Source organism: Castor canadensis, chromosome 2 (assembly GCF_047511655.1).
Source record: "Castor canadensis chromosome 2, mCasCan1.hap1v2, whole genome shotgun sequence".
In the NCBI taxonomy this organism is placed as follows: Eukaryota; Metazoa; Chordata; class Mammalia; order Rodentia; family Castoridae; genus Castor; species Castor canadensis.
Window position 1 is genome coordinate 13,030,606 of NC_133387.1, and position 6,705 is coordinate 13,037,310.

Sequence of the window (6,705 nt, forward strand, 5' to 3'; positions counted from 1 at the left end):
AAGTAAATCACTTGACCACATGGGAGAAGAAGCCTCTGCAAGACCAGGGACTTTGCTCCTCTTCTTCCTCCTACCCTGCCTGAGATTCTTCTACCTACTGCAGTTCATGAGAGGAAACTGCCTGGGGTTTAGAAATCCTCTAACAGGAGAAAGTGTGGAAAACGAATCTCAATCAGGAAAACATTCATATTGCAAGCGTGTTCAAGATTTTAAAAATATAAAACATCCGAAGCAGCAGAAATGTGGCTGCAAAGTGATAGCTCAGAAAATGAGCCTGATTAGACAAAGTTTCATGTGACAAAAATGGCATTTTATGACTTTGTATTTTTTTCTTAGTTTCTTTTTTGGCTATAACACTTTCTTTTTGATATAATGGAGACAGGAGATACACAAGCCTGCCACATTTCTTTGATTTACAGACATAAGGCGGGGGGGGGGGGGCATCAAGGTTATATGTTGCTTCCAGAAACTGACAAAAATTAGAGATTTGTAGAATTATAGCTTATGAAGTCTGTTCTCTATGAAAAAGGAAAGATTTAAAAGCAAGTTAAATTATTGAATCTGTAAGAGCTTTAAAAATAAACTGTGCTTAAGTTAAATGCTAACTATGATACTTTTATGAACAAATCCAGCCTATTTGATAGAGTTTATGAATCTCAATCTACAAAATAAATTTTTAAAAAATTAAACAATGTAAGCCAAATTGGCTTGGAACAAGTATGTCGGAAATGTATTGGATCATTAAAATTGGTTACCGTAGGAGGTAGAGATGGAGGATGGTAGTGGAGATAATTTGTCTTACACATATCTGATTTTTTTTAAATGAAAAGCATATCTTGTTTTTATAGTTAAAATCTAAACGAGGAAAGGGAAATGTTTTTAAAGCCTAGACAAATACAGCATATGTTTACATCTAATTCCCTTTTCCTTTTACCTTCTAGGTTTCAAAATATCTAGGAATCTTCAACTATGAGAAGAAAATACAGAGAAAGAGATAGTGGAAGCTCAGAGTGAGTGAGCAAAAGCATGTCAACCACAAAGGCAAAAAAACTTATTCCTGGATGTTCTTTAAGCTTCTTTCCCAAGAAGTTCAAATCGTCATCCTACTTGTCTGCCACAATGTCAAGCTAAGGACTGGGACTACAAGGGGGACAGAGGGTATCATTGGCAACAAAAGTGGCCCATACAGGAACAATTTTGTGAGGCAAGGCCGGCTGCTGTCCAGCTGGGAGAAGGAGCATTGCTAGGACAAAAAGTCCAGCGGTTTTAGGTCTGGGGTGTTGCTGGGTCAGTTCTCACACCTGTTAACTGCAGGGTGAACGTGGGAGGGGTCAGCACCCTGGCCCTGTCCTCTGTCCTGTTCTGCAGCTGTTCAACACCCAGGAAATTCCAGCATAATCCTTGCTCAGTTTACTGCTGCAGCCTCTACTCTTTAATCTGCACCCTGGAGATCCTCTTGGTAGCTCTTTCCGTGCTCTGGCCTTCTGCCTTGAAAAGGATCCCATCAGGCTTTAAGGCGCAGCCAACACAGACAGGGAGGAGGTGGCTGTCCTCTGGCTCTTGATCCCCTGCTGCCCAGCCTGGAGAAGCCAATTTGTGTATTACTTAGCTGAGGACAGTCCTGTGTCCCTTGAGGCCTCCCAGGCTCCGAGAACATTGCTCAAAGCACTCCGCCTTAGACACATGTGCCTCCCACTGCCAGGCTGTGCAGCCGGGGGAGGCTTTTAAGATGCAGGCAGTGTCTTGGTCTAGCCAGACGGCCACAGAGAATGAGCCACTCCGACTGTGTACTGAATGGTGACATGCATGGCTCTGAGAGAGAGCGGGTAAGGGAGGGTTCTGGGCAAGTGGTAGGTGTGCACAAGGGATGAGCAGTGAAAGGTGGTGGGAGAAAGCTATCGGTGCAGAACCTGTGTCAGTGGATGCATTGAGTACATATCTACCTAGCAGAGAGTGTAAGGGAATGGGAACGAGGTGAGGTGGATGATAGCAGTGTGTTGGAAGGTGTGTTTGTGTGTGACAGAGCATGTCATTTGGGACTGGTATTGCAGGGGTCCTGTAAACTCCTGTTCCTTGACATGGTCTGAGTTGATCTCCCTGTAGATGCTTCTGCAGGAACACCCCAGCTGAGAGAGGGAGCCAAACAGGGAGTGGAGAAAGAGAAACCAAGGCTCCCAACTTCTCCAGACACGACCACTCCCCTTCCATCTGGAGTGGGGAATAGGTCATGGCTCAGGACCCAGGTCCAGGAAATGGTGAGGAGCTGGGAGAGCTACTGTCTCAGAGGAGGATTCTGCCTCTCCCAGGCTCAGCCATCATGGTGTGTTGCTCCCAGCATTCTGGAAACTCCATGGTCATTGCCAGCCATCTTCCTGAACCCTGAATGGACCAAAAGGCTCCAAAGGAGTCCTCTTTCCTAGGTCACTAGGTAGGTAGTACATCCCAATCTTCCTTCAAGAAAAAAAAAAGGTCCATTGCCCTGAAAGGTCCACTGATGTACCGAGCGGGACTGAATCCCCCAAATTTCCTGGGCAGCAGGAGGAAGAGTCCCTGAACTATGAACAGTTCCACCACTCCCTCCCACTGGTCTCTCAGCTCAGAACCATCATCTCCCCTTGCGAAGCCTGAGTCAAGCTCCCCTGGAGGGTGAAGGGCCAGGGTTAACCGATTGGGAACAGGCCTGGCAGCTCTTCTCCATGGACACTGCCAGGGACATTACAACATCAGCTATGCTGGGTCCATGCCAGCTCCCCCAGGGATGGGAGGAGAGAGGGTGCCAGACAGCCAAGATCAGTGGGCAGGGGTGGGGGCAGGCAGGCCTTAGCACCCAGATGCAAAGAGGGGGTGGAGACAGGGACAGGAGCAGGCAGGAGATTTGGTTGCAACTTGGGGATGATGACTGGGAAGCAGGAGCCAAGCCTACACCTCCAGGGCTTAAATATGCTGGGGTGGAGGACGGGGTGTGTGGGGGGGAAGACAGACAGGGGATGTTGTGATGAGTGGGCTCAGGTATGGATAAGCCCCCTGCCTCCCAGCTACCAGGGGATTGGAGAGATGTCACTGGAGTTAGAGGAATGGACAATGATTTTCAGAATGCTGACGGCCTGACCTCTGTGAGGAACCTCCATTCCCAGGTCAGGACCCCCAAGCAAGAGCCAGAGGAAGTCTCTGGAAACGTGGTGGAGGGAATTCTAGCAGCAAGGGTAGTGGGGCATCAATGAGGGGTGCTGCTGCTGGTGTTGATAGTGGTGGTGGTGGGGAATTCATCACCCCTCAGTAACCCAGTTCTCACCTTGGGGAGGAATACTCAACACTCCTCCAGAAGGCCCCCCGGGGTGTGCACAGGCCCTGGCTGGAGGGACCCTTTACTTTGCAAACCTCAACCCCTCTGTCCCCAGGCACACTATTCCCTGAACCCCAGTGTCATTAGCGATCCTCAGGCTCACCTACCTGCCGGCCTCAAGCTCCGTAGGTCTGCTCCCCTGAGGCCCCACGGTGGACCTGCGGCTCTGAGATCTTTCCCGGCTTAGTACGCCTCCTCTCCGGTCCAGGGGCCGGTTTCCTCCACGGCCCAGGTACACTCGGCTCCCGTAGTCTCTGGGATTCCGGGGCGGACAGGGAGCTGGTGGCAAGGGCTGCTCGGGAGGGTGATCTCGGGGGACCGTGCAGGGCCAGTGTCGCGATCGCCGTCACCAAGCTCGGTCGCGGGTCCCGCCGCCCGCTGCTTTGGAGCGGTGGCTGGAGCAAGCGCAGCCGGGTCCGCCCCCTCTGCGTCCCTCCCAGCCTGGCCCGCCCCTCTCTGGTCCCTTGGGTAGCCCTCCCTCTCCCCTCTTCCGGGAGCCAAGCCCGCCCTCCTGGCCTAGGCGGCGAGTGTGCGGCGCCCGCTTCTCCGCCCCGCGCGCGGGGGAAACGCGGGGCGCGCCCTGGGCCCGCCGATGCTCTTGGGGAGGGGCGGCCTCCTCCCGCGGGTCCTGGCGGGGCGGGAGGGACGTGGGCCCAAGGATGGCACGCGTGAGGGACCTGAAGGAGGCGGTTAGCCAGAGCGGCTGCGAGGTGTATTTAAAAACCCTCGGGGTCCGGCATCCGCCGAGCCAAGCGCAACTGGCGGCCAGCTGATGCCTAGGGCAGCGCGGAAGCCCAAACACAGCCCCCCTCGCGCCTCCTCTCCGCTTCGGTTTTAACTCCAGGAACTAAAACAGTGGGGCTCCGACTCAGGCTTGAACTAAGGTGGGCGTGAGCTGAGGAAAAGAAGAAAAGAAGGGGGTGGAGTGAAAGCCAAACAGAAATCTCAGGGGTACCGGCGGCGGTGCGGGGAGGGTAGGCAGCCAGAAAGAGGGGGCGTCTAGGGAGGAGAGCGTCCCTGCTCTGTCTTCAAACTCTTCTCGCTTTTCGTGTCTGGATCTGGGTCAGCATTGGGGCTTCCAACTCGAGCCTCCCTCCCTCCACCCTCCGAGGGGCAGGGAAGCCTGGGGCTGAAAAGGGGAAGTCCTGGTGTAGGTGCCTGGCTTAGACGCGGCTCGGGCAAGTCGCTGCACCTCTGGGTGCCTCCTCCCTTGCCCGCGCTCCACAGAGAACCTCCCCCTAGTGTGAGAGGCGGGTGAAGGTGCTCTCAGGTGGTGCCTGAAGGCCGGGTTGGGGAATGGAGGGGGCGCCACCAGGAAAAATGTTTCCGCCCACTCCTAACCAATTCTTAAACCGAAGACTGGATTTGGGGGTCTATTGTTTAGGTCGGACGGACCTAGGCTATGGCATTCCCACGAAATGTTGCTACCACCTGCCGGTTCTTTTAGGGAATACAGGCACTAGGTGGAATTCCCTCTGACCCTTTATTCCTCCCCATATCACCCTATCTATCCCTTCTTATTCTTCTTTCACTTATTTAAAGATATGCTTATGAAAGCACTAGCTGCAAGCAAGCTGATCACGACTGGTACTTAAAAAGCATCCAGAAACCAATGAAAATTGTGAAAGAGATCTATGAGCCAACAGGCAGAAGAAACAAAACAATGAAACTCATTGAGGCACCTGGGAGAGATAAACAGGCTTTAATGAACTGGCTGAATGAGTGATAGAAAAATAAAGGCAAGTGAACGAGTCTCCACTTGGCCAGGGGGTTGTTGCCTCTTAGAGTCGGGAGTCAGTTAATAAGCCTGATGGACTGTAATGATTCTGCATTTGTACCTCATTAATAACTCCAATTGCACTGGTATGTCTAACTGTGTCTTATTTTTTCCATTCTGTCTGAAGCTCCGTGGAAAAGCACGTCTTCATTTTCTAGTCAGCTCTTTCCAAAGCCCTCAAAGAGTTTGCGAAAAAAATTTTTAACTTTACTTGTATCCAGTATTACATAACTAGGGATTTTATGTATTTATATCTGTATGCAATCCATATTTATCTATCTAATTTGGTGCTGAGGATTGAACCCAAGGCGGGCACATGTTAAGCAGGCATGTGTAGCCCCTTCTACATATATTAACAATATTCCTGATTGCTAAAAATATATGAGTATCTTGGAAACTTTAAAAAGTAATAAAGTGCGTAATTAAATTATGTTGAACTAGAAGAATCTATGAAACCAAAACATAAATATTTATTTATAAACACCACAAATTCCAGTAGAAATTTTCAAGATGTCATATATTGATACTACAGTAAAACAAACAAAAAATACCTATATTCCTTTCTATTGTATGGCATGTCTCATATTAGGTGCCTATAATATGAAACTAAATTTTTTTCTATCTAAGGCTTATATGGGTTATTTTTCTCTTGTTAATAAAATTTGAGAGGTATCTACTTTCAAAGAAAATATCATTGTACTCGGGATGCAAAGAAGTTTAAATTTGTGATTACAATTGGCCTTGCATCCTAGTCTATGTGTTTTCAAACCACGTTTTTATGGTGGGTGGGAAGTACAGAATGCACCTGTTAAATTATGCTGCAATTTGCAGCTCTGAAAAAGCAAAGTAATGAATTCCTTTTTAAAGTTGTGCATAAATCTTTGCTGTAATTTGCTCAGTGCCTGGCACATACTAGGTGCTTAAAAAATTAATAAAAATAATAGTGGTTGAACTTTTTTGGTGCCGAAAAGCAGGACTTAATAAAGTTTGTGCCTGAAGAATTCATTATTTCCAGCACACACAATGTATAATGTAAATATGGAGCCATATTCCAGGTGGGATCAGATGGCTTATTGATTGTTTCTGCCTCTTTTTTTGCCTCTTTCTTGGGCTTTTCTGTCTTCAATATCTATCAGTCCTGGAGGATATGTAATTTTCTACTTCCTTATTTCCCCTTAGGACAGCTGAAGCAAGTTGATGTTATTATAAACAAACAGCTTTGCAAGTAATTTCAGTAATAAGAAATCGAGCAAAAAGCAATAAAAAATTTCCTAAGCTTCCAGATTTCTTATTTCAAAACAGAGGTTATAGCTCCCAATGCATGGCCTTACACAGCCCACACCCTTTATTTAACTGTCTTAGGGAGCTGGGGCCCCTAGGAGCAAGTCTCAGTTCCTCAAAGCTGCAGTCTGATCCTCCCAAACATTTTCCCAATTAAAGTGCCAAGTACCCATTTATACCAAAAAAAAAAAAGTTCCTGTTCTGAAACTCCAAGAGCAGGTCTCCTATGGTACAGGTTTGTTTGAAAGACAACCTAGAATTGCAACTGATTTGTAGACTGATGGTGATTGATACATTTACCCAG

The 6,705-nt window shown here is 48.3% G+C and overlaps 1 protein-coding gene and 1 long non-coding RNA gene across 8 annotated transcripts in view; one reads left to right on the forward strand and one right to left on the reverse strand.

The window, feature by feature from the left end:
- The window catches only part of Ephb6 (EPH receptor B6), a 17,292-nt gene extending 13,540 nt beyond the window's left edge, over positions 1-3,752 (reverse strand). For all 7 annotated transcript variants that reach the window (XM_074061616.1, XM_020184646.2, XM_074061606.1 and 4 more), the window contains exon 1: positions 3,451-3,752. The gene's annotated coding sequence lies outside the window, so the exon portion shown is untranslated. The remainder of the gene's footprint in view (positions 1-3,450) is intronic.
- A 118-nt stretch (positions 3,753-3,870) lies between these two features.
- LOC141419207 (uncharacterized) lies at positions 3,871-6,400 on the forward strand. The gene is made up of 2 exons (XR_012443870.1): positions 3,871-4,227; positions 4,886-6,400. It is a non-coding gene; the product is annotated as an uncharacterized lncRNA (long non-coding RNA).
- The last annotated feature ends 305 nt before the right edge of the window (positions 6,401-6,705 follow it).